At 48.1% G+C, this 27460-nt stretch overlaps 1 protein-coding gene and 1 long non-coding RNA gene across 2 annotated transcripts in view; one reads left to right on the top strand and one right to left on the bottom strand.

Annotated features, from left to right (window-relative positions):
- Nucleotides 1-23418, bottom strand: LOC127483694 (uncharacterized). The gene is made up of 3 exons (XR_007910193.2): nt 22621-23418; nt 4561-4757; nt 1-1735 (listed from the first exon to the last, which is right to left on the bottom strand). It is a non-coding gene; the product is annotated as an uncharacterized lncRNA (long non-coding RNA).
- CYP19A1 (cytochrome P450 family 19 subfamily A member 1) overlaps nt 22472-27460 on the top strand; it is a 96770-nt gene continuing 91781 nt past the window's right edge. The window contains exon 1 of the mRNA XM_051821734.2: nt 22472-27460. This exon is cut by the window's right edge and continues 55413 nt beyond it. The gene's annotated coding sequence lies outside the window, so the exon portion shown is untranslated.

Below are 27460 nucleotides of genomic sequence, written 5' to 3'. Positions count from 1 at the left end.
ATCAGTCACCGCCAAGGGCGCAGCCGGGTCCTCGACTTTATTGGGAGGGGGAAAAGCTTTTATAGACACAGAAAGGGGGCTGTCCAGGGCACAAGGGAACTGAGCCAACCAGCAGAAAGGTAAGGCAGGACACGAGCCGGGCACGCCCTCAAGGGCCTATCACAGCCGAGGACAGATACTGTTCACGAATACGGAAGTCTCCTGTCAGGCTAGGTACCTCCCCGGGAGGCCATCTTGGATTGTTGGGAACGCTGAGTCACTGGGATGCGGAAGTGCGGCTAACTCCAGCAAAGGCTTCGTGGCCTTGTTGAGCGAAGGCTTAGCAACTTTGTTTCCTTTTTGATTGGAGCCCCCACCCCCCACCCCGCCCCGCATCGTGGGCCTTTGGGGCAGTGACCAGGTCCCCAGTGCTGTCATTCTGCTGTGTTCACATCTGCCCAACTCAGTGGATACTCACTGAAGAGCAGGCCTGGTCTGTGCCTGGAGAAGGCAACAGTGGAAAAGTCGGGCATCTGATCTTGTGGAGCTGGTAGGCCAGCATGGGAGATGGATGGGATCATTAAAAAGAATCACCCACAAGACAGGGAGAGATGTCATTGTGTTAGGTCTTTTCTGATAGACCCAAGAAATCATCTACTGGCTTGCTAAGATTTGAATATTTATCCCCCTGACCTCAGGAGTTTAGTCCTCAGAGTCTTATGTTAATGGTACTAAGGGTGAAAACTCAATTCAATGATGTTGACTAGAGGTGGGCATATAGGAAGTGATGAGATCTGATTAGGTCATGAGTGGAGACTCCAGGTTTGAATCCTGTGGCTTTATAAGGATAAATATCGGCAAACCTGTGCTCCCAGTCTCTTGCCATGTGTTGCTCTGTGCCCCCTGGGGACCCTGCCAGTGGGAAGGCCATCATCCAAAGTCAAACCAATGGGGACCTTGATCTTTGACTGTGAGTCTCCAGAATGGTGAGACAAAATAAACCTCTTTTCTTTATAAAGTTTGGATGTCTTGGGTATTTTGTTGTAGCAAAGAAAAGCTAATACACTGCTTGATGCACAGAACAAATGATGTTCAAAGAGGGCTGATGAAATGCTTGGAAACGTTGAGGGGGACCAACTGGTTTCAAAAAAGAAGATGAGGAAGGAGTTCCTGCACAAGATGGCAGCTGGGTAGGGGATTGTGGAGCGAATAAGAGCCTGACAAATCAAGATAGGGCATTCCAGGCAGAGAGAGACAGGGGCACACAGGCTGGGAAGAGAAAGGCACAGGTGAGCTCTTGGAACAGTCGGCAGTCATGGGGGTGACGGTGGGGGACATGGGATAAAGGATGGAGACGTCAGTGGCCTACACAGGACATCTGAGAAACTCCCTCGGGCCTTGGCACTCACTTGGCACCTGACCACGTGCTGTCTTGTGCTTGACTGTTGCTTTCCTGTGTCTGTGAGTTCTTGCCTCCGTAAGCTGAAGCACCTCTCAGGGCAGTGCTACTGACCCTTATCTGCTCTCCTCAGTACTTGCTCAACCTAGAGCTGTGTAGCCAGTGCTCCCTAGGTGCTTGGAAAACATACTAGGGGGAGCTGGGCTGCTGGGTGAAGAGGTGGGACTCACAGCTCATGGAGGTTGGGCTGGCTGTCCTCGGTCTCCCTCTGCCCAGCATGTGGCTCTTGACAACTGGTCTGCTCCAGACTTCAGGTCGAGGACTCCATATGATGCCTGCAGTGTGCAGATGATGTACCTGTGACCAGGGAAGGAAGTCACATATTGTACCTTAGCACAGAGGGAAAAGGGCATCAAGTGGGACCCTGGGGTTATAGAAATATAAACAAGCAGTATTATACACTAATACAAATTCTAACATAATTATTCCATCAGCCATGGCTCATAAACTTCCAAAGTCCTCATTATTTCCTAAGTAACTAGAAAAATGCTGAGCACTTCAGGCTTCAGAAAGCAGAGTTACCCTCTCTCTGACTTCTCCCTGCCCGTCTTTCACCTGTTCCCTTTTCTCCCCAAGGCAGGTCAGGGAAACTGGAGTCTTCTTCCCTAATGTGGGTCCTAGAAACTAAAAACATATTCTAATATTTCTTTCCCTTCCTTTTTTGGAGCTAGATGTAAAAGAATCCTCTACCCCACTTTGATAGTAGATCTTAAGACCCTCATATCCTAAAGGGTCCTGCCCCATACCCTGGGGGCGGGAATGTTTTGCAGAGGGACCAAGAAGAATCTGAACAGACAGGCCTTGCTGGGATTTCTTACTCCATCTATTATCATTAACTGCATTCTTTTTGTCCAATCATATTGCTGCATGGTTGTCCCTACTTCAGCCATGCCTTCATAAAAGCCCAAAAGGACAGGGGCTGGAGACCTTCTGGACAACTGAGCACACACAGGCTTACAGGAAGGTGAACAAGAACCAGTGCGGTGCAGCCCAAATCCACGGGGTAGACGCTCCTGCACTCAGGATCCTTCCAGGCCTTGCTCTAGGTATCTTTTTATCTGCCTGTGTATTTGTTGCCTTTCAAATATCCTTTATAATAAGCTAGTAAACGTGACTATATTGCTTGTCTGAGTTCTGTGGGCCACTCTAGCAGATTAATTGAATCTGAGGAGGGAACGCCAGTTTGCAGCTGGTCAACCAGAAGTGACAGAGGTCAGGGCTTGCAACCTGTGGCATATGATGCTACCTACAGATAGACAGTGGCACTCAGCTGGTACCTGCTACAGCTGAGTTCACTGCTTGCTTGCTGGTGAGGAGACATCCTGAGACATTCTGAGGTCCCACAAGTGAGCTGTGCTGTGTATGGAGGAGGAGAAACTGAACCTGACTTTGTTTTTCCTACTCAGGACCTCAGGCGCCCAAGTACTTACTCAGGTGCATGTCTGCATCTCTAGTAGGGGAGATCTGCTCCTTCCTAGAGCTGTGAACGCTGGGAGTTTATGCATGTGAAAAGATAGCGGCTAACGTTTGACTGTTGCTTCCTGGCCTGCATCCTTTCACCTCATATGAACCTCAAAGTAGGGCAGATGCTGTTCTAATTTCAATTTTGCAGATGGAGAAAAAACCTGAGGTTCATAGAGTACAAATGACCTAATGGAGATCCCATGGTTATTCCGAGGTGGAACTGGGTGCGGAGCCCCTCCTGACTTCTGCCACTGTCCTTTGCTATCTATGTAAAAGAGGAACTTGCTGATGGACAGTGAAATACCGAGTTCCAAAGGCCTTTCATATCCACCAACTGCTGCTTCTGCTGACAGGGATGATAAACACAAAGTGCTGCTATTTACGAAACATGTACGTCACGGTTTTCTTGAGATTGCTGTAGCTAACGAAGAGGCAGGTCTTTGTAGTCATGTGGCTCCAACTACTGCACGGACTGTTACTATGGGTTCTGAAGATTGTATCAGAATTGTTTTGAGCAATGTCTACGAGGCGCGATGACAAGCGCTGGCCAGGTACTCTGATGATATCACAGTGCCTGACCGTGTTTGTGAGAGTTGCGTGTGCCTCTGTGTCTGACAAAATCTGCCTATATCTTCACAGCTATGTCATGAATGAATTTAAATCACTCTTTCATGTCTGATCGTCAAGTGGTGCAGGTGAGGATGGGAAGGTTGATCACAGTGTTTATGAGGAAACGGACGGGTGGTTGTCACTTGATGCCTACTAAAATGTGCTGGAGCTTAGGCTAAGCCTGATGCATTGAATGATAGTACACTGAGACGAGTGCATTCCAGAGTCTTCCTGATTAGAGGAGAGAGTGAAGGGGTGAGAGGAAAGGAATGGTAAAATGTGGCCAATGGTAAGGCAGGCTGTGCAAGACAGAAATGGCATGGATTGGTGACAACCCAGGGCAAAGCCTGGCAAAGTGCTTAGCCTCCCATAACTGGGGACAATGAAAGTAAGAGGGCCAGGGGCCACCTGTCACCCTTTCCTCTGCAGGTTACATCTCAGGGTGTTCCCTGTGGACGTTCCAGAAGAAAGGGGTATGGTCATCTTGGGGGAATGTGTGGTTTATGTTAGACTACTGGAAATACCACATTACTGGAAAGATGCACATTGGGTGGCTGACAAAATAAAATTAAACTTTTCAAATGTTGGCAATGATAGAATATTCAGTTCCAATGACCATGTTTTCTGAAAGATTGTGGCTTTGAATCATAACAAATGCATTCGAACCATGATAGCCACAGACAGGACACAAAGAACAACGTGTCCCTGATCCCATGGAATAGCCCTCTGCAATCTGTGAACTCTAGAACTCGACTGGGAGGACGCTGACAACCCTGTCCATGGCTGGCCAAGAGTAGGAGCCACTGAGGCTGTGGAGATTGGGTGTCCAAGGGCCTGCCCCCACTCCAGGAGATGTCTGAGCCATCTGGGGTCATGGGCAGGGTGTGAGCATTGCGACTCAGAGATGGGACTCTGACTCCTGGCTGCAGGGGGCATGTGCAGATCTGGAACCTGGCTCTCATCAGCCCATCAAACCAGGTAAGTTTTTGGAAGCTGGAGTTTATAAAAATAGTGGGAAGTAAGGCATTGTAATTGTTGAGCTCAAATACCTTCTTGGTTAGTGGCCACTTGAGCAGGAACAGGAGACTGCTCTGTCTTTCCGGGGTTAGGGAGACATCGGAATGTGGTTCCAGGGCCTTGTCTTTGGAGTTGAACAAATGTGGCTTTGTACCTCCACTCTGCCATTAACTGGGTGACTTTGGGCAGACAGTTTCATTTTGTGGAGCCTCCGTGTCTTCATCTTCGCCTGCAAAAACAGAGGCAGCATCACTTTCTTTCAGGCTGTGGAGGACAGTAAATCAGACGAGGCGAACAAAGCACCCGGCACTGTGTCTGATGCGTGGTGAAAGGTGGTTTTTAAATGCATTAATTGGCATTTCTAATACAATGACCAGGAAGAGGGGGAGAATGGATACTGGCATCCCCATATGTGGTAATGTGGCTAGTAACAACGTTTCCGTCAATGATGGACAGCAGCTAGGATGATGGGCTCATAGCATCACATCAACTAGGGGCCAGTGTTGAGGCACGGCGGGTTATTCTGCCTCTTGTGGTGCTGGCATCCCATACGGGAGTGCTGGTTCAAGTCCTGGATACCCTGTTTCTGACTCAGCTTCCTGCTAATGCACCTGAGAAGGCCAAGCACTTGGGCCCCTGCCACCCATGTAGGCGACCACGATAGAGTTCCTGGCTCCTTGCATCAGCTGGCCCAGACCTGGCTGTTGCAGCCATTTGGGAAGTGAACCAGTAGATAGAGAAGATTCTCTCTCTCTCTCTCTCTCTCTCTCTCTCTCTCCCTCTCTCTCTCTCTCTCTCCCTTTCTCACTCCCTATCTCTATCTCTTTCCCTGTCTCTCTCTATCTCTGCCTTTTAAACAGATAAATATTTTTAAAAGATTATATTGTCTAGTCATATCATAGCCAGCCATCATTAAAACATTTATTTATTCATTTGAGAGACAGAGAGCAACACACACACACAAACACATACACACACACACAGGGAGGGATAGAAAGAGAGACAGACAGACAGACAGAATGTGCTCCCATCCCACCAGAAGGTTGACACTGGGGACCAGGAACTAAAGGCAGGTCTCTCACGTGGGTGGCAGGAAGCTGGAGATGGGAGCCAGAGGTGGGCACTGAACCCAAGCACCCTGATCCGGAACAGGGACATCCTAAGCATGGCTTGACCTCTAGGCCAACGTCCTCCTCCACAGCCCTCATGGTCTGTGTAAATACCCCCATAAAGTCACAAAAAGAAATTGCCCTGGGCTGGCGCCGCGGCTCACTAGGCTAATCTTCCGCCTAGCGGCTCCGGCACACCGGGTTCTAGTCCTGGTTGGGGCGCCGGATTCTGTCCCGGTTGCCCCTCTTCCAGGCCAGCTCTCTGCTGTGGCCAGGGAGTGCAGTGGAGGATGGCCCAGGTGCTTGGGCCCTGCACCCCATGGGAGACCAGGAAAAAGCACCTGGCTCCTGGCTCCTGCCATTGGATCAGCGCGGTGTTCCGGCCGCAGCGTGCCGGCCGTGGCGGCCATTGGAGGGTGAACCAACGGCAAAGGAAGACCTTTCTCTCTGTCTCTCTCTCTCACTGGCCACTCTGCCTGTCTAAAAAAAAAAAAAAAAAAATTGCCCCCTGAAACTTTTCTCAGAACATGACCATACTTGTCTCTGCCACACTGTTATGGAAAGAATGAAGATGATGAAAACTCACTACAGAGCTTGAAGCTATGTATGACACACAAGACTATTACTACAAAGCACTTAACTCATGAAATGATATGTGTGTCTTGATTTGGGGGCTGGAAAGAGCCTAATCCTGCTTCCCCTCTGGATGGGAACATGGTGATATATTTTGTCATAGGACAGTAACTCAGGCTTGTAAGTGAAAATGAGTTACTGGTCCTTCCGTTTTCCACACTTTGAAAATGAGGAAAGATCAGAGAGCGACTAAATGATTTGTCTGGGGCCATGCAGCTAAATAGTGAAGGAGCCGTGAGGAACCAGCGCAGGAACTTGGGTTTCTAGGCTCCCCCAAGGATCTTCCCAGCTATTCCATGAAGAGTGGCTCATTCAGGCTCTGCCAGGAATCACCTAACCCTGGCTGAAGACCCTACAAAACCAACACCCCATAGGTAGCTCTAGATCACCACGTTGCCAGCTGCATTCCCAGCACACAGGTCAAAAACTTTCACTCGGAACAGATGGAAAACATCAAGAAACAGAGGAGCATGCTATTAACATAATAAATAATAATGAGGTCTTTTTGCTAAGAGCAAATAATCACTTCCTTTAACCCTACAATGCACAGGGCCCTGTGGATTAGGAACTGAAAGGAGGTACAAGAAGCATTAGAAATGGTTACTACACAGGAGGATTCCGATGGACAGATTCATTGCTTTTTGTTTATTCTTGAACATCCTCTGAAGGTAGACACTGGGCCTAACCCTGAAGATATAATAGTAAATTGTCCAAATAAGGTTCTCAAATTTCTTGTGATTTGCTGAAAGACAGAGGCAAGGGCACAGGCAGCTACAAAGCAGAATAAAAACTGCAGTGATGGGGAGGAGACAGGGCACTCTAGGTTTGGCACCCAGACTGGGGTAGGGGGGTATCAAATCAAGGCTTAGCAGGATAACACTGGAGATTTGCAGACTGAGTGTGTGGGGCCAAGCACACACTGCATGAATGGCATGGTGGGTGGGAAGGAAGGAAAAGTATTCCGGCTGGAGTCTGTGCTTGTGGCATGTGTGAGGAGCCCGAGACCGAGATGTTTCAGGCCTTGGTGATGGGGGTGGACAAGAGGATGAGGAATGTTGAGAAATGGGACCAGGAGACAGAGGACTCTGAAAGGCCCGCTGGACAGTTCATGTTTTACCTGAAGATCAATGGGATAAAGGGCTCGAAGCAATTTTTGTGTTAGAGTCTTAGAAAGGGTTCTCTGGTTAGAGTAGAAAATGGATTCAGAGCAGGTAGAACCAGATGCAGGGAGGCCAGTTAGAAGGAGGCTCGGGCAGTGATGGGGGCTTGAACCAGGAAATAGCCCTGGAAGGTGGAGCAAAGTTGGTGGATTTGATGGATCTTTGAGAAGTACAAGCAACAGGATCCAGGGACTGGCTGGAAATAAGAAATGAGAAAGAGGGAGGAAACCAACACTCAAGAAGAAAAAAAAATTAAAAGTAGCAGAGGTAGATGTTAACAAAGCAGTAGCAGGCGTTTTGCAGGACAAAGTTGGCAGTATGACCACGTGTTTTAAGGAAGGGAAAACAGCTGTGAGATTTTAAAGGGCTTCCAAAAAGAACTTCCTAATTAGAGCTGGGCACTATGTGGGGGTAGGATTTTGATGGATGGAAGGGACATTCGAGGCTGACCAATGAGGCAAGTTAGAACAAATGGGATTTGCTAAGCAGAGTGTTTGGTCATGGCTTTTTTGGGAAAACTCCAAATAACTGGTACTCTGTTGGGTACTAGCTCCCTTGTTGAAAGGAGAGCCCAGGAAGATGGTGCACCCAGAAGGGCATAGAGATCTTTTTGTATACCAAGGCCACCTGTGTAGGAAGCTCCAGGGGTTTTTGTATGACTTAGACAGCCTAGCATGACTGAAGCCCCACAGACACGGCTTCTACCATGAAAAAGACAAAATGTCCTTGCCCAGGAGTAATGAGTTCATGCTCACAGGTCTCCTGCTGTAAATGGTCCCCCTCCCCCACCCCCGCCCCTACCCAGTGCTGCATGCTTCTGTCCCGTGGTATGGCTTCACTATTCCTCACTCCCCGCAGAGCATGAAGGGAGGGTGTATGAATCCAAGGCTCTGGAAGACATGGCTGTGTAACTGGGTATGTGAAGCAGCGGCTCTGGCCCTGAGGGGCGAGTCTCTTGCCAGACGCCATGTCCTGCCTGGACACCCTGTCCTATACCTCTGGATACTGGTCCTCGTCTAGCGAGATCCACACCCAGCCTCCTCCGGCCCAGGCTCTAGGCTCTGATCTAGAGTTCTGCCACCTTCCCAGGTACTCCTTGCTAGGGATCTGCTGATGACCTCTAAGGTGAGTGTAATTATATAGGTGTACCCCTGGTACCCAGGGCCATGCTGGACTCTGTGGCATTATTGCCAGTTCTCATAACCCTCTTGCAAAAGCCCATGGTATTATCTTCATTTTACTGATGAAGAAACTAAAATATGAAATGACTTTGTCCAAGAATGCTTGGCCTATCTGTGCACTCTTCTATCCATCCTGTATGTGAGTAAAAACTAATATTGACCAAGGCAGGTGTTGTTAGGCATTTCACATTTGTTATATTTCACCCTTGTGTGGCTCTACCAGGATGAGTATTGCAGTTCCCTTTTTATAAAAGAGAAAATCAAGATTTGGAGAGGCTAAGTAATTATTCCAAGTTCACAGAGTCAGGCAATGGCAGAGGTGGTATCCAAACCCACATCTGCCTGACGCCAAAGCCTGCTCTCTCCATCTCTCCGGGTTCCTAACCGGGGTGAGAACTGAACTACTTTCCTCTGAAGCAAAGTTCCAAGTACCAAGTAAGAAAGCACAGTGATTCCAGGCTATAGCCACAGTGAGGCCACGCGTCCCAGTCTTTCCCAAGCCTACTCCTGTATGATCATGTTACGGTCTTTATAGCTGGGGAAACTGTAGTTCACATATGAACAAGGGTTCCGCATGCCACCATGCTCTCTCTCTCTTATTTTCTCAGTCTCCTCTGTATACTGTATGCCACATGAACATGGTTCTTGGGGTCTGGGCCAGTGACCCCACTTGCAGTGGTGCCTACATGCTGCTCCCCCACTCCCAGCCTCCTATTTGAAGGCCAGGACTACTCAGCTTTAGCTCAGGTTGAGTCATGCTGGGTGAAACAAAGAAGGGAAGGTCTGTTCCCTAGTGAATGAGAAGAACCCACCCACCTTTTGACTTTTCCTGTTCTGAAATGATGACAGTATCAAGTGACTCAAGAGTTCTCATACTCAGACTCGACTTTGCATTTGTCTTGAAAATAGGAAGACACCATGTGACCAAACGAGGTGAAAGTGGCTCAGGGAGGGGTGTAGAGTGACCTCGGGTGCATCAGGGCAGAGTGTGCGCGGATGGGCGGGAACAACAGCTCCTTGGTAGAGTCCTCTCTGCCAAGTGGAAGAAGACATTGGGGCCAATCAGTGGCAAACCTAAAGAAGCACCACTAATTCCCAAGCCCACCTGACTTAAAGCTGCAGTTGATTCTCATGTAGCTGGAGAGCTGCAGTAGATTCTCATAGGGGTTTTCAACAGAGCCATCAAATATGGTGGTGGTGGTCTTGGTGGAGGTAGTGGGGTGTTGCGAATGAGAACATCAAGTGGCTGCTCCAGGCCAAGCAGTCTGGCTGGGGGACAGATCAGGGAATGAGAGAAGGAGTCTCAACACTGTGTTCCTCTCTAGAGGAATGAGAGGATCTGAATCCACTACAGTCTGTTCTTCAAACATGACATAATTGGCCCCTTGCCCAGGGCTGCAGCTCAGCTTGGCTCCTGCACTGATTCTGGATCTGGGTGGTGACAACGGAGAACAAAGTTGGAAGCTAGAAGAGTTGACGCTAAAAGAGTCTGGAGTAAAACCCTTAACCTTGGATTATGTCCTCTGAGGAAACAGACGATTGCTACCACCAGCCTCAGGGGATGGTGATTAGGAGGATGAAATAACGTGCAGAACTGAAGATGCTATACAGATGGTAGTGACCAATGTGCTCACAGACATGGGTGACTTAACACAGTCTCACAGACCTGATGTCCAACTCAGAATCCAAGGCAATGGGACCATTATATTCCATTCTCTAGCATATAAAATACACGACATTGGCTATGTATTTATTGCCACTGGAAAGTTGGCTACAGAGCTTTCTGTCCTTTCCAATGAGTTTCAGCCTTCCCGTAGTGCCTGTGGGGCTCTGTGGGAGCCCACTGGAAAAAGCTGACTTCCATCCTGGTTGCTATGAAACTCCACTTTTGGTTCTGTTCTGTGACCATTCTCACATTATGAAAATTAGAAAGACATTTGGCAGAAACGTGCTAAGTGCCTCATTTTGTCGAATGAGGTTTTGATATTATTTTTGAGCAAAAAATGTCCAGATAGTTGCTGATAAAGGGTGGATATGTTAGAGCTGAAGGGGAGTTAGAGGATTCCTAGTTCAACCCCGAGAATTTTCAGATGAGGAACTGAGGCCCAGGAAGGGGAATGAGTTTTCTCTAGATCTCACACTTGGGTCATTCAGCCAGGATTAATCCCCAAGAGTCTGACTGCTCTTCATGTGCTCCTGCCCTTACCCCAAGGTCAAAAACATGGGTGCTTTGAGGGTCCAGGCAGGTAAGCAGGGCACTGGTGAGAGAGGGCTCCGGCATTGACTCTGGATCTTGGTGGTGGCAAAGGAGAACAAAATTGGAAGCTAGAGGAGTTGGTGCTTTCTCCAGTTGGCACTGGTGACTAAGAAGGTAGGAAGTGGTAGGATGTTACTTCCTATTTAAGTTTATCTTTCATGGGACTCCCTAGTGACTTGAATCTGTAAATTTATGTCTCTCATTAAATTGGGGAAGTTTTCAGCCATTGTGTTTTCCTATATCAATTTCTTTCAAGGATTCCAATGACATGTTAGACCATTTGATCCCCAAAGCCCTATAATTATTTTTAAACTTTACTTTCTGTTCTTCAGGTTGAACAATTTCAGTTCATCTACCTTCCAGTACACTGACTCTTTCTCATGCATTGTTATTGAGTTCAACCAATGAGTCTTTAAATTTCAGATATTGTCTTTCTCAGTTCTAAAATTGCCATTTTTTTTTTGGGGGGAGTTGGTTTCTTTACTGGGAACATCTCCTTTCCATTTACTTCAACAGTATTCACTTCTGTCATGAAGGACACTTATAATAATTGCCTTAGGGTATTTTTCCTCAATATTCCCACATTGTTTTGTCTACTCCCTCAGGAATTAGCATGTTTTCCTGATTCTTATAATGTTGGGTGATTTTAGATTGTATTCTAGACATTGTGTATAAATGAAACTCTGGGCTCTGTTAAGATACTTGCTTTGTTGTAGCATACATTCAAACAAATTAAGTCCAGACTTCAAGCTGTGTCTCACCTTCTACAGACAGTGGTTCCAATGCAATTTCAGTTTTCAAAGCCATTTCTATGCTGTTTGGATATGTTGCATATGGGTGCAGCTTGGAAGTATGCACACCACTTGCATGTTAGTTCACACACAGAATCCCACTCTTTCCTCTATGAGATTTTCCTCACATTCTTCAGCTTCCCAGAGTCACTTTCCCTGGTCCTCAGTCCAGAAAAAAATGGGTCTTTCACAGAGTTAGAGCCACTGATGATATCATAAAATCTCATGTCACTTGGCCTGCCCTCAGGGAAAAGTGGCAGGACTCCCCCATACTCTTTACGTAACAGGGGCCCCTTTCCCAGATTCTTTAACCAGAGGGACAGGTTTTCTCCCAGGGATTTTTTTAGTGCCCAAAATGCTGCTGTGGTGGTGGCAATATAGTTTTAGGCTGTATCTGGCCTTGGAGCTTGAGCTGAGAAAACAATGAGGAAAGAAGTCAAAGATTTTTCCCACATTATCTGGCTTGCAGGGACCCTTTTTCTAGGTCATCTGGCCACAAAGATGGGCTGTTTCTGGGGGTTGTTGCTGTCCATGACTGCCACACAGTTTCATGATTCAGCTACTATGGGGTCAAAGCCAGGAGAAAAACAGTTCCAGGAAATTCACTACTGCCCTATTGGTCATTCTTCTAATTTTGATTTCTCTCTTCAATCTAGCTGTTAGGTTAATTGCATTTTCTATTTTTTTCAGAGTGCTACTTGTAATCAGTAAGAGAGACAGAAGCAATGCATACCCTGTATTTGAATGGAAAGGGCTGGCTACACACTTGAAATCCATCTCTTGTGGTTTGTACTCCCCACCACTAGCACTTCTGCTCGATGAGGCCGACTGAGAGGATCTGTGTTTGGGAATCCTATGCCCTGGCCTGGTGGTGTCAGGTCCCAGGAATCTATGTTTCCAAGTTTTCTACATTATTCGGATACATATTTGAAAGAAATGATTAAATATCTTCAGTGTTACCTCAACAAAAATGTAATGGGTGCCTGCCATGTGCTATGTACTATAGATAGAAAAAAATGGTTAAAATGTGCTCCCCACATGGCTTAGTCCATTTTCTGTTTTTATAACTGAATGCTACAGAGTGGGTAATTTAAATACTAGAAGTTTATTTATCTTAATGTTGTGGAGGGTAGGGAGTTCAAGAGCATACTGTTAAGTATCTGGTGAGAGCCTTCCTGTTACATAATATGGCAAAAGGTATCACATGGCTAGCTTGACATAGCAAATGAGCCCCAGAGAGCTCACATTTCTAATGAAGCCAATCCTGCAATGACCCAGTTGTCCACGAATGGATTAACCCATTGATGATAGAGCAGAGACTTCATAACCCAATCACCTCCCAAAGGTGCTACCTCTCAAATACCATTAGAATTTGACTTTGTGGATTTTTTTAACTTTTGGAGAACTTTTAGGAGACATACATGAATGACTGTACCTTCTTCTAAGAGCTCATGACAGGAATTTGGATCAAAAATTCAGGATCCAAGCTAGAGAGTTTTCCCCCATGCTGTCCTGTGGCCCCAGAACCACAACTCATGGTCAGAGAACATTTCTAAGCCTGATTCTGGAGCTTTGCCTGTTAGAAGCATCTTTGATTGCCTCTCTCCTTTGAGGTGCACCAACATCAAAGTATTTCCGCACAACAGTAAATAAAATGCTACTTTTAGTTTTTATGAAATCTACAGAAAGTCTAGATGGCAACTTCTAACCATCTTCTGGCCTAGTAAACATAGTCTTAGAAAACACAGGCTGGTATGAGCCTCTAGAACTCAATAGGGAATTGAAGACATTGGGCAGTGTCCAGATTAGACCTTGAAGTGGGAAACAGGTTGAATCTAATATTAAAAAAAAAAAAAGAGTGGGGGAGGCTGAGGCTATCTGCCAAGAAGATAATCTTTCATAAAGCAGAGGAACTATCTCCCTGACTCAGTAGTTCAGGTTGCCATAATAAACTGTCATAGATGGGATAGGTTAATCAACAAACTTCTATTGTCATAGTTCTGGAGGTTGAAAGTCCAAGATTAGGGTGTCAGGAGGGACAGGTTCTGGTGAGGGCCCTCTTTCAGGTTGCACTTCTTATTGTTGACTTTTTTAAGCCGGTGCCGCGGCTCACTAGGCTAATCCTCCACCTTGCGGTGCCAGCACACCGGGTTCTAGTCCCGGTCGGGGTGCTGGATTCTGTCCTGGTTGCCCCTTTTCCAGGCCAGCTCTCTGCTGTGGCCAGGGAGTGCAGTAGAGGATGGCCCAAGTGCTTGGGCCCTGCACCCCATGGGAGACCAGGAGAAGCACCTGGCTCCTGCCTTTGGATAAGCACAGTGCGCCGGCTGCGGCGGCCATTGGAGGGTGAACCAACGGCAAAAGGAAAACCTTTCTCTCTGTCTCTCTTTCTCACTGTCCACTCTGCCTGTCAAAAAAAAATTTTTTTTCTTTTTTTAATTTATTTGAGGGGTAGAGTTATAGACAGTGTGAGAGAGAGAGAGAGAGAGAGAGAGAAAGGTCTTCCTTCTGTTGATTCACTCCCCAAATGGCAGCCAAGGCCGGCGCTGCGCCGATCCGAAGCCAGGAGCCAGGTGCTTCCTCCTGGTCTCCCATGTGGGTGCAGGGGCCCAAGCACTTGGACCTTCCTCCACTGCCCTCCTGGACCACAGCAGAGAGCTGGACTGGAAGAGGAGCAACTGGGACTAGAACCCGGTGCCCATATGGGATGCCAGGGCCACACACAGAGGATTAACCAAGTGAGCCATGGCGCTGGCCCCTGTTGTTGACTTCTTACTATTATCCTCACATGGCAGAAAGAGAACTGAAGTGCTCTCTGGAGTCACTTCTTCTAAGGGTACTAATCTCAGTTATGAGGACTCTACCCTCATGGCCTAATTACCTTCCAAAGATCCCAACTCCTAAAACCACCACATTGAGGGTTAGAGTTCAACATAGGAATTTGGGTGCGAGGGACGCAACATTCCCCAGCCCATCTCTGCTGCCTTTTCTCTCTGAAAGCACTTGCCCTCCCTTTCTGTACTGAAGTAATACCTAGAACATTGAATCTGCATGGAGGGAGAAGGCAGGAGGAAAGAACAGGGTTCCAGTTGTTTAGCTGGCACAGGTTGGCGTCATGTGTCCACGAGGGTGCTCTGTGCATCATCGATGATCATGCTCATGAAGATCTAGCAAGCCTGTGCAGTAAGTGTTAGGTTTCCTAGAGGGCAAACCAGGATACCAAGACTCAGAGGTGATGTGATCTTTCTCTCAGGGTAAAAACTACAAAATTTAGACTGCATTCCAAGGGGGGAATGAGTGCGCATTGTTTTCTCCCCCTGCATCAGCCTCTAAGACTTTGGGGTTTGAATGTGTTCCCTTCTCATATCACTAGAGTCACAACAGTCTCCAATATGTGAGTTAAAATGGGGAGAAGTTTGGGAGGAAAAAAAGACCCTACCACTGACAGTGGGGTCCAGAGGTTCACAAGATAGGAAGAAGTCCACTCACTAAGAAGCCAGGTCCCAGCTTCTCTGGTTCTACATCTCCTTGGAGTATAATTCAAGCAAGTGCTTAACCCCTCCTCTTTAATAAATAGAAAATAAACTGATCATGGGACCTAGGAGAGAAAAAGTGAGGGAAGGCAGGGATCTTTCCTCTGGTCAGCAGGGGGATTTGGGGATGCAGACTGATTGCTTTGTGGGGACCAGAGGCAGCCTTAGGGTAGCAAGGTCATCTCCCCTAGTTCCCTGCCTGTCCTCACAGGAGAGCTGGGGTGTTGATGTGGAAGCCTCCTCTCCTTCCTGAGTGGTCAGTGAGGGGCAGCTTCTCCCCCCCACCCCCGGAAGGACTGGGAGAATCTGTTTGTTGCATTCCCAAGCAGCCAAAGCTTCTCTGCCAGTCTCCCAACTGCCTTTTAAGCGCTTTTCCTCCTACCTTCCACCTCCCCTCTTTCTAAATTAATAGCAGGGAGAAAGGAAATGAACCTTGACTGAGCCTTGACCATGCCAACACTTGAAATATTCACGAGTGTCTAGCAGAGGTCCTGGTCCACTCCAGGGGCTCAGTGAGAGCTACCCTTACCATTTCCATCTCCTTCATACCCCTCATTGCCAGGTACCAAGCAGTGGGCAATCACTCAGCTGCCTAATTGCTGTGGAGAGGAGACAATAATGCTTTCAAAACGATGGGGTGAAAATGTGTTAGCATGAAATTATTCACACACATTCCTCAGGGTTCTGCTCTTTTGAGGTACCATTTCCATAAGGAGGAATATAAGACATTGACAACTTGCCTGGGCCCCAAGCAAGAAGGTATGTGGAAGTCTGTGGAGACTCAGAACTCAAGCAGCATCTTTGGTCACCAATTTGCATCCAAAGAGTGTCTTTAAAAGTTGGTCCACACTTGCCCCACAGCAGTTTTTTCACACTACTCCAATGTTCTGTTCCAGATGTGACTCATTTCTTAATCTCTGAAATTCTCAACTAGTCATGAACCAGTTATGGTTAGAACTTCAGAGTAAACTCACTGCCAGGAAGAAGAGGACAGATGCCTGAGACCACTTGTCCCCCATCCAGTAGGCAGGGCCCAGCCAAAACCTTTGAATCACTGTGATGCCAGTGGGTTTCCTGGGACAGACCACCTCCTTTTTATTTATTTATTTATTTAGACAGGCAGAGTAAGACAGTGAGTGAGAGAGAGAGAGAGAGAGAGACAGAGAGAAAGGTCTTCCTTTTCCTTTGGTTCACCCCGCAAGTGGCCGCTGTGGCCGGCATGTCGTGGCTGGCGCGCTGTGCTGCTCCAAAGCCAGGAGCCAGGTGCTTCCGCCTGGTCTCCCATGCGGGTGCAGGAGCCCAAGCACTTGAGCCATCCTCCAGTGCCTTCCTGGGCCACAGCAGAGAGCTGGACTGGAAGAGCAACCGGGACAGAACCGGCATCCCAGCCGGGACTAGAACCCGGAGTACTGGCGCCACAGGTGGAGGATTAGCCTAGTGAGCCATGGCGTTGGCCCAGCACCACCTCCTTTGGATATTCTGTGATTGCATTTTGAATGCCAGCTTATCCTCTCCTTTTCTACTGCTACTGCCTTGGCTGGGTCCTCTTCACTTCTGCTATAAACTCTCATCTGGCTCCCTGTCACCAACTCAAACCAAATACTACCTGATCTTTGTGAAGTGTTGACCTTGGTTGGATCCAAAGCCTTTAGAGTCTTTCCATTTTGTACAGGAAAGTCCCAGAGTCCACAATCAAAACCTTTCACCGTTGGTGGCTTTGTCCAAACATCTCCTTGACTTCCTGTTCTCAATCTTGCCTCTGACCCAAGCAGTTTATTTACTGCTACAAATGTGCTGACACCTCTCCAACCCCTGTAACTTAACCCTTTGCCCTTTTAGCCCTCTCCTTCCCATTCCTCATCACTAACAGAAGATAACCTTTCCTCAAAAACGGGCTCAAATCTATCACCCAGGTTCTAGGAATTTCCACTCGTGATTGTCTGGACTCCTTGTGCCACATGCAATCATCTTGGATTCTTAATTTTCCTTATATGCCCGTGATATGTGTCTACACACAGACATGACAGCCACAACAGGCCATATTTTCCTCACAGAATAGGTGTTTAGTATCCTACTGTTCAGTCTACTAAAGCTTTGCAATTTCATAATTTTGCAACCATAAATGTTTTAGTATTTCCAGTGGCAAAAGACCAAGACAAAGATTAAGCCACTGCTTGTGATGCACGTGTTCCCATATTGGAGTGCCAGTCTGAGGCCTGACTGTTTCACTTTCAATCCAGCTCCCTGCTAATGCACCTGGGAAGGCTGTGGCTGATGCCCTGCCACCCATGTAGGAGACTTGGATGTAGTTTTAAGCTCCCGGCTCAGGCTTGGCCCAGTTCTGGCCATTGTAGTCATTTGGGGGAGTGAACCAGTAGATGGAAGATTCTCTCTCTCTCTCTCTCTCTCTCTCTTTCTCTCTCTCTCCCTCTGTTACTCTGCCTTTCAAATAAATAAATTTTTTTAAAAGGAGAAAAGCCACCTTAGGAGATCATGTTTTTAAAAGAGCACATTTTTAAATGAAAGCTATTTGTCCCTCCAGTGCATATTATATAACCCTTAACTTTTTCAGTGTTTAAAAAACTAGTCCCTCTGAACCCCTTTTAAATGATTCAACCATTGACATGATTCATCAGTGACTGCTGAGACCTTTCCATGGCTGGTGCCATGGCTCACTTGGCTAATCCTCCGCCTGCGGTGCCGGCACACCGGGTTCTAGTCCCGGTCGGGGCGCCGGATTCTGTCCCAGTTGCTCCTCTTCCAGTCCAGCTCTCTGCTGTGGCCCAGGAAGGCAGTGGAGGATGGCCCAAGTGCTTGGGTCCCTGCACCCACATGGGAGACCAGGAGGAAGCACCTGGCTCCTGGCTTTGGATCGGCGCAGCATGCTGGCCATAGCGGCCATTTTGGGGGTAAACCAACGGAAAAGGAAGACCTTTCTCTCTCTCTCTCTCTCACTGTCTATAATTCTACCTGTCAAATAAAAAAAAAACTGCTGAGACCTTTCCAAAAATATAAAAATGAATATATAAACAAAGAAGAAAAGAAGGAGGGTAGCAGGGCAGAGAGACAGATGGACAGACAGATCAAATACTGGCTCTTTTTTTTTGGGGGGGGGGATAAGCTAACATCTTTTATATGTTTAACATTTTGAAAGAAATGGCAACGCATGGGGAGCTGTTTCTGTGCCTTTGGGAGCAAGCACCAAGGTGAAAGTTAAGTTCTAGCAAACAACAAAGTTCTGAAATTCCGAGTTTCACGGGAAGAAATGAAGCACCTGCCTTTGGGCACGCTGTGGGCCTCTGAGAGTGCGAATTTCCTCCCCGTACACGTGCCACTCTGCACCAGCCTCCTGATGGGCGGAAGTCATGGAGCTGCAGCCAGACCCACTCAGCTGGGCATTCTTGGGAAGGGAAGACTTTGGGTCTAGTTCCTATGGACTCAAGTAGTCCTCCTGAGGGGGCACTCTGGCTTTTTATTCCAACACTTCTCATGGGATGACCTCAGCTCACCAGGATGCTTTCTTGCTTCCTAGATTCTCCTAGGGCTCTAGATCTTATGTCCTCCTCAGTCTTCAACATCTATTTATCTCTTTACCTGCTGTATTAGTTTTCTACTCTATATAACTAGCACAGAGTTAATAAACTTAAAACAACAAAAAATGATTCCTCACATGGACCAGGAGTACAGGAAGAGGTTAGCTGGATTCTTTGATCAGGGTCTCACAAGGCTGAAACCAAGGTGCTGGTGGGGGCTGTGAGGCTTGGGGTTCTCTTTCAAGTTCATTGCTTATTGGCAGAATTCAGGCTCTGTCCTGGAGCTGACCAGCTGTCTGACCCGTGGCTTTCTCTACATCACAGCAGGTTTGCTTTGTTGAGGCCATCTGTGACATGTTTCAAATCACACCGATTTCCAGGAAGGTCTGGGCCTTCTTAAGAGGGTCACCTGCTTGGGTTGGACTCACCCAAGAAAACCTCCCTTTTGATGAACTCAAAAGTCAGCTGATTAGGGGCCTTGGCTACAGTTCCAAAATCCCTTTTACCATGTGAGGTGACATCACTGTGGGAATGAAATTGCATCACCTTCCTAAGTCCTGCCCACTGCTGAGGGCGAATGTGTCAAGGACAGGCATCCTAGGGGCCACCTTAGGATCCCGCCTGTCACATCTACCTGACTCCTGTCTGAGGTCAACTGGACTCAGCCTTCTGTTCACATCTGGGCAGAATGAATCCCATCTCTGAGCCCTTCTTTCCAGGTAGATCCCCTTGCTTTCCCTTCTGGCCTCCTACCCGATCCTCTCTAACTACCTCATTCCCACCCCAGCCTCAGAGTAGCTGAAAAATCAACACAGTGTCCCCTCCTCTGTGACCCTCTTCCTTCCGTATTCCCTAGCCCTTCTCCCAAGCAGAATTCACAGCTCTCTGTGCTCCCCAGTCTCCAGCCATGCCTCGCGTTCCAGCAGTGATCTGCTGACCAGGGTGTTCGTGTGGCTGCCTCTCCCCGTAGCTCCTAAGATTTCTTCAAGGCCAGGCCTCTGTCACAACCATTTTGGTCATTTCAGAGCCAAACCACAGTAAAGGGCATGTCCTGGTTGGATCAATGAATGGAGGCCTGGCAGCAGTCCAGCAGGGAGAGCGTGGGGATGCCAGAGAGTCATTGGCTGCCCTGGGTATGCAGGGGTGAGGGTGAGTAAGGGAGCTGAGTGAGCAGCACTTTGCGCTTTGTGAGTTGAGCTGATACCTTCTGCATTTGGCTTTGAGATGACCATGACCTTCTGACAATGTTCTCCACTCTTGCCTGGTGAGTTTCTCCCAGGCGTAGGACACAGGCCATGTCCTCACAACTCTGTGCGCAGGCATTGTCCACATTTCTCTGTAATGCACTGGGCAGGCAATGTCCCTTGAGTGATACCCTATGTCCCGAGGAGGAGAGGCAGTCACTTGGGGCAACAGACAATCCACTGTGGGGTACAGTGCCAAAGCTTCCCTTTGTTGAGTTTCTGCTCACATGGCTTTCCAAAAAAATGGCTAATATTTGAGCAGAAAGAAATGCTAATTGTGCTGCTTAGGTCATGGCATGTTGTGTACAGGTGTCACATTATTATACTGTATCCCTTAAATAAATACAAACATTATGTTGGACTAAAAAATTTTAAGCATCAGAAAACAAAAATTGAAAACTTTGAGTATTATGCTGAGGGTCTTCTCTTGAGAGACATCAAGGTGAAGTCACTGCATATTTCCTGGCCTAGGAGGATTCCTAGAACACAACTTAGGCTGATAAATCCAAGAACCTCCAGTTCACTTTTCTTCCATTAAAACAAAGAAAAAAACTTAACTGTGGAAGCAATATTTGGAAAATGTATAAAACATAAAGGAAATCAACATTCCCCCATAATCTCACTACCTCCCGAAAAACTACTCTTTTTATTTTTTTATTTTTTTTGACAGGCAGAGTGGACAGTGAGAGAGAGAGACAGAGAGAAAGGTCTTCCTTTGCCGTTGGTTCACCCTCCAATGGTTGCCGCGGCCAGCGCGCTGCGGCCGGCGCCCCGCGCTGATCTGAAGCCAGGAGCCAGGTGCTTCTCCTGGTCTCCCACGCAGGTGCAGGGCCCAAGCACTTGGGCCATCCTTCACTGCACTCCCTGGCCATAGCAGAGAGCTGGACTGGAAGAGGGGCAACCGGGACAGAATCCGGCGCCCCGACCGGGACTAGAACCTGGTGTGCCGGCGCCGCAAGGCAGAGGATTAGCCTAGTGAGCTGTGGCGCCAGCCAAAAAACTACTCTTAACATGACTTGGGAGTGGGCTTTGGTTGGAAAAAAAAATGAGGACAGAGTTTTACTCCTCCTCAGCAAACGTTAGCTTAGTGCTACTGGGTGGAGGAGAAGCTCAAGTCATGCAAAGGTGATTTTCTTCGGTAAGATGTACTGCCTGGCTGTTGATGGGAGCTGAATGGGCCAAGAGTGATGTCTGAACCATGGCCCCCAAAGGGTACACGCCAAGTGGGAAGTGCAACATTTAAGCACTCCTTAGGATACCTCCCAACTCAGAAAACAAGGAAAAAAATGTTAACTTTTGAACCAGGAACTGGATAAACACAAGGTCGATACTGACGTTAACAACGTTGCCCTTAGAGCACATGAAGGTTTCTAGTGACATTCCCCTTCTTCATCCTAGGTTTTGCTTCCTGGGATTTTCTTTCAGGATTTCTTGCTGTACATGGGTAACAAGAAAGGGCTGCAGGACAGTGCCGTGGCTCACTAGGCTAATCCTCCGCCTGTGGCGCCGACATCCCATATGGGTGCCAGGTTCTAGTCCCGGTTGCTCCTCTTTCAGTCCAGCTCTCTGCTGTGGCCCGGGAGTGCAGTGGAGGATGGCCCAGGTCCTTGGGCCCTGCACCCGCATGGGAGACCAGGAGGAAGCACCTGGCTTCTGGCTTTGGATTGGCGTAGCTGTAGCCATAGCAGTCATTTGGGGGGGTGAACCAATGGAAGGAAGACCTTTCTCTCTGTCTCTCTCTCTCACTGTCTAACTCTGCCTGGCAAAAAACAAACAAACAAACAACAAAACCACAAAAAACAAGAAAGGGCTGCAGCCACCACTGCCACTACCATCATGACCCCTGCCTCTCCCACTCAAACAGCCCACTGCATCGCACAAACTTGGCTTTTCCATTGCTCTTGCTACTTTGGATAATCCATTCCCTCCCTGTGGCCCCTTCTCATCCTCAGCCCGGGGTCTTCAGGTTCCTAGAAGACACTTCCTCTTACCTATGAACTCCTGTAGCTGAAGCTCAAAGTTGAATTCAAAGATCATATCTCCCTTCAGCTTTTAAAAATATTACTTTATTTGAAAGACAAAGTTACAGAGAGAGAAAGGAAGAGACAGACACGAGCAAGAGTCAGAGATATACACACACACACACACACACACACACAGAGGATAGAGAGAGAGAGAGAAACAGAGACAGAGAGAGTCCGTCCTTTGGTTCACTACCCAAATGACTGCAATGTCTAGAGCTGGGTAGGTCTGAAGCTGGGTGCTTCTTCCCAGTCTCCCATGGGCCATCTTCTGATGCTTTCCCAGGCACATCAGCAGGGAGCTGAATGGGAAGTGGAGAAGCTGAGACTTGAACTGGCACCCATATGGGACGCCGCGCTGCAGGTGGAAGCTTTACTGGCTATGCCAGAGCTCCGCCCCTCCCTTCAGCCTGGCTCCTCTCTCCCCTCCCACCACCTTGAGCCTTCTAATGAGCTTCGTTATGGGTCTCTTCTACAAGGATCGTGTCTGCAGCACTAGCCACTGCCTGTACCCATACAACCTTGTCATTTTCACTTCCCTGTCTTTGTTCAGACTGTTTTCACCACCAGGAAAGCAGAGGTCAAAACCCAGATTAACACTGCCTTTCCCAAGCTCTACCTAACCAAACTCACCTACACCTCTGACTTGGCATCACCAAGCACTCATGTGTTGAGGGTGGGCTATGGATGTTTCCACATGTTTATGTGGATTATGTTCTTGGCTTTCTAGTAATGGCAATAAGAATAATAATTAATACTTGTGTAAGGGCTACTCTGTGCCAGCCAAAGGGCCAAAGGGGAAGAAAGTTAGCTCAGATACTAAGGGGCACTGCAAGGGTGTCAAGAATCCACACTTTCACCCTCCAGATTCCCCTTTGCCCACCCTGTCCTAACAACAGGAGTGCCTGCCACCCTCTTCTTCTTCCAACATTCCCCCAGGCCCACCTCCTGCCCATCTCTACCATTCAATGCAGAGACCCCTGGGAACAGCAACATTCTAAGCTGTTAACAGTTGACTCCTTCCCAGAGGACTCGGTCCCTGGGTGACAGTTGGCTGAAGACAGGGCAAGAGAGAGGCACTTCAAGAGTGGGTTGGGGGTGAGAGGAGAGGGAAGGGGAATGACCAGCCTTAATGGGAGCTTGACACTTGATGCGAGCTCCTTTCAGCCTACTGGCAGGGTACCTTGGGGCAGAGCTAGAGCCTTCTGTTCCCCAGCTATTTCTGCACGTCTCCCGGAGGGTCTACCAGGCCCAGCCCTGCAGGGGACCCAGAGATGAATCAGACATGGATCCTGCCCTCGAGGAGCCTACTGCCTTGTGGTACAAAGTGCCAAATCCATAGCAAAGGCAATTCCAAGGGTCACAGGACTTCAGAAGAGAAAATGATGTAGGCTGGACATCAAAGAAGGCTAGCCACAGGGGGTTGCATTTGAGCTGGACCTTGGAAGATGATGTGAACTTTCCACAGGCAGAGATCTAATATAGTGCTGGTTATGGTGGCATGTGCCTTCAGTCTGAAGCTGTGACTGTGGGGGCTGGAGTGGATGGGAGGTGGGAGGTGGACAGAGCTGGCCAAGGAGACACTAGGCACCTTCTCTAGTGAGAGGACACTAAGTATTGTCGTTTTTGGTCACTGTTTATAGGATAAATTTGAGAACTCACAGTAGATTTGAAAAGAGCCCTCTGAGTCTATGAATTGAAGGAGGTCACGTCTTTGGGTCTAGGAAAGATCTCTTCATCAGTGAATCCCCTCAAGAGAATAATGCCCCTGCATGGTATAATGGGAGAAAGGACCCCAAAGAAAGATATGCTTAGAGCCACTGACTTGAATTTGCAGCAGTCTCAATGTTTAGTTCAAGTCTGCCAGGAAAATCAGTATGGACATACATTCTCAGGAGTATGAGGGCCGATAGATGTGAGAAAGAGGACTGATGGCAACACTGGAGGAGGAGAACCCAGAAAATGGTCAAGAGGGGGAAGCTACTTAATAAACAGGGAAGTGTAAGAAATCTACATGTCTTCTACCATTTTGTGGATATCATTAAAATTTTTTCTCTAGCAGGGAAATAATTACTGAAGCTTTAACTTCTAAAAAAAAAGTCTGTGCAACTTTCCAGAATATTTTTTGTCTAATCTTTGGCCATCACACCCCTTGGACTTTTGTTTTAAAATCTCAGCATAACCAGGGTTTTGCCAGGATTCTAGTCATTCCCAGTGAGCTGAATTTGACCAGCAAGAACCCTGGCCTTGTAAAGATGAAGCAACACAATGATACTTCGTGGAAAGGAGGCTGACAGATAAACCAGGCACAGTCAAAAGATAAAAGAGTGGAAGACTCAGTCCCTCATGGATGGTCAAAGGGAAAGGAAGACCAGGTGTTGGCTCAATAGGCAGGGCTGTGGCCCCCGATCTGAGGCTCCCAGACGGAAGGAGCATTCTTTCTCTGCTTGATAGTTTCGACCACCTGGTTTGGTGGAAGGAGCTGGGACCTTGAAGGTGTAGAGTCCCTACATCCAAGAGAAGGCCAAGTCTGTCTCTGGTCAATATAAGATCAGAAAAGCTCAATTTGACTTCATGAGGAAAGGAAACTTTGTGCCACTCCAGGTTCATGTTCACTGCCTGCCCTTGAGTGAGGCAGGAAGAATACTAGATGAGTGTGAATAATCTCAGGGCATCAGAGAGAGGAGGCAAAGTGTAAGTGGCAACCTCGCCAAAGTTGTCTGAGAAACTGCCTCTTTGGGGTCTCCCCCCAGAGGAACTCCTTCAACCTCTACACAGTCTTTGCAGCTCCGTCAGCCTGCAGCAGGTTGCCTCGGAAAGCCTGACTTTATTTTGCCCATTCCAAGCCCAAGCCAAGTACCTCTCGGCCGCCGATGTGGCAGCTCCCTTTGGTTCTGACTTTTCTTCTGACAGCGCCGTGACACTGAACCGGTTGCACTGTCTTCCCAGGGGAGGCGCTTTCCCCTCCTAGCTTTCTGTTCACTTCTCGTCACCTCTTCCTCTTCCTGCTGTTTCTCTGATTGCACTTTGCTGGCCTTCAATCATTGGTATCCAGTTCACACCCTACTGTTACTTTGTCTTGGAGGGTGATTATTTTCTTAGGGAAACGTCCTTGTTACTATATTTTTTTTAAACAAAAACATTGCAGGAACAGAAAGGACTAGAAGATGAATATAATTTGGGGGAAGAGTTGTGGCTCATCAGAGAGAGAAAGGTAGGGACCTGGGAGTGGGGAACTGAATTGGTAGTGGCATTGCTTGGACTCTAAAAGCTTGTGGAACAGGTTACAGGGTTCTGGGCCAGGCAGGTGTAATGGCAACAGGCCCTTGGGGTCTTGCTGAAACTCTCTGCCCTGACAATTGCCAGGGGAGCAAAGGGTCAGTTTCACTCCACGCTCCCACAGGGGACTCTCGCCACCGTCTATCATACCCCACCATCTGCCTCAGAGATGATCTTTGAAAACAACGGAACGGCACCAGGGTGATTTCCAGGATGTCCAAACTCTCGATGAGAAGTTTAACAGGCTGCTTATAGCTCCCTGGTTAGCTGTAGTTGTGAGGTGTAAGTATAGAGCACCCAGGAACTTAAATAGAAAAATTCTGGAAGGCTCCAAAGCCCAGATGAGCAGTGCGCTGAACTGAGATCATGGAGTTGCTTTCTCTTTTAAGGGGTTACTTCCCCCTCCATAAAATAAACTTGTATTTAGAATACGGTCCAAAGAGGAGCTTTAGTCCATCTGGTCTCAATACTTCCTTGCTTGGGACTTGTAGGTATACCGGCAGACAATCCGAAGCAGCGTATTTGTGCTGCCTTGGTTCTGACTTATTGGTTGCTGTTCTGTTCTCTCTGTTGCTCAGATTAGCTCTGCATCCCCCTGCCTTCACACAGATGCAACGTCCTAAGTGAAAATGCCCCCATCTTTATCCCTGCCCAGTGAAATGCCACTTCTCCCCTGGGCCCAGCTCAAATGTCACCTCCTCTGTCGAACCTTCCATGATTATCCTGTGGTAGTCAACATTTCCTCCTCTGGGCTCAACAGCCATTCTCCTGGGTGCACCCCTACACTCCAAAAGCAAGACAGCATGTTAGTGAAGGTCTGATCCCCTCCCACCTCACCCCTGACCCCCCGCTGCTGGGCTGTGAACTACAAGCGAATGGAAGATCAGCCACCATTGAGGCAAGAGGCCAGAAAGGTGGCACTTGTTGGTTCAGCCATTACATTTCCTAGAAAGCGACTTTTTGTCGAGATTGCTCTTTGTGTGTGGGGAAACACACAAAAGGGCTCCTCATGGCCTTGGCCTTGCCAAGGCACAAGGAGGCAGACGTAGAATTTCAGCAGCTGGCAAAGCAGCCCTGACCACACGGTCCATCTTTTCCATCCTCCAGCTGACCTGGTCAAAGGCCATTTTGGAAATGGCTCTGTCCTAAGAGCTGTGGAGGCAGGAGTAGGAGAGGAAATACAAATGTCAAAATTCTTGGATGATCCTGGGTAGCAACTGGCCAGCTGGGGCATGAGAATGGGTGACACAGCCTTTCACCTTTGGGGTCAGTGACTTGCCTGGCTGCTGGGCAAAGAAGGCCAAAACATCTGTCAGCTGGGCCGTGGTTCTTATGAATGAGTTGCCTTTATCTTGTTGGGGGTGGGGACAAGTGTGTGTGCTTATTTGCTCAACAGAAAATCATGCACATCAGGGACCAGAAGGAAACCCTGGTGGTAGCAAGCCCAGCTGCTCTTAAAACAGAAGACACTATCAGCAATGTACGTGTGGCCTTAGAGGGAGGGATTCCCACCCGGGCTGGAGGGTCCCCCACCTCTGAAGTCCTTCTGAGGCAGAAGATTGAAAGAGCAAGAAAATGCCCTGGCTGGCTCTGCAAATCTGCATGGAAAGGCAGATGGGGGGATCTGGCACCAGCTAGCTCCTTTTGCAACTTGCCACTAGCCACGTGGACAAAAGCACCTAGCGGCCAGCTCAGACCTCGTTTCCTAACTTGTGCAAGATCAGTGATCCCACTCCACCAGGGGTGGTTCTCTGCCCCAGACCCAGCTCCTCTTTTCTCACTCCCCCTCCCCACTCCGCTGGCTCCTTCTCAGCAACAGCCATAAACTGGGACAGGCAATCCTTAGTGGTTGACCATTTTTTGAGTCAACCAGCCATCAATGTGAGGAGCTCCTGAGGAAGTCAGGGATTCAGAGTTTAAGAAGTACAGGATATACACGGGTTGGTAGGAATGGTGTGACACAAAGGAATGTGCTGGGCCACTGTGGATTAAAGGAATCCCTTAAATTGAGTCGTAGACATGGCAGAGCTTGAAGAATCCTTTGAAACCATCTTTTCCCCTCCCTACCCAACTGTTTCTTTTTTACAAGTGAGAAAGCAAAGTGCGTGCTGGTTTAGGGATGAGTCGGTGTTGGGAGCTAGGCCAGGGCTAGAAGCCAAGTCAGTTTTCCTGATGCTTATGTGAACGCTCTTTC

The sequence above is a fragment of the Oryctolagus cuniculus genome, chromosome 12 (genome assembly GCF_964237555.1).
Source record: "Oryctolagus cuniculus chromosome 12, mOryCun1.1, whole genome shotgun sequence".
NCBI lineage: Eukaryota > Metazoa > Chordata > Mammalia > Lagomorpha > Leporidae > Oryctolagus > Oryctolagus cuniculus.
Note: the sequence above shows the minus strand (reverse complement) of the source record. Positions and strands in the feature narration are given on the sequence as shown.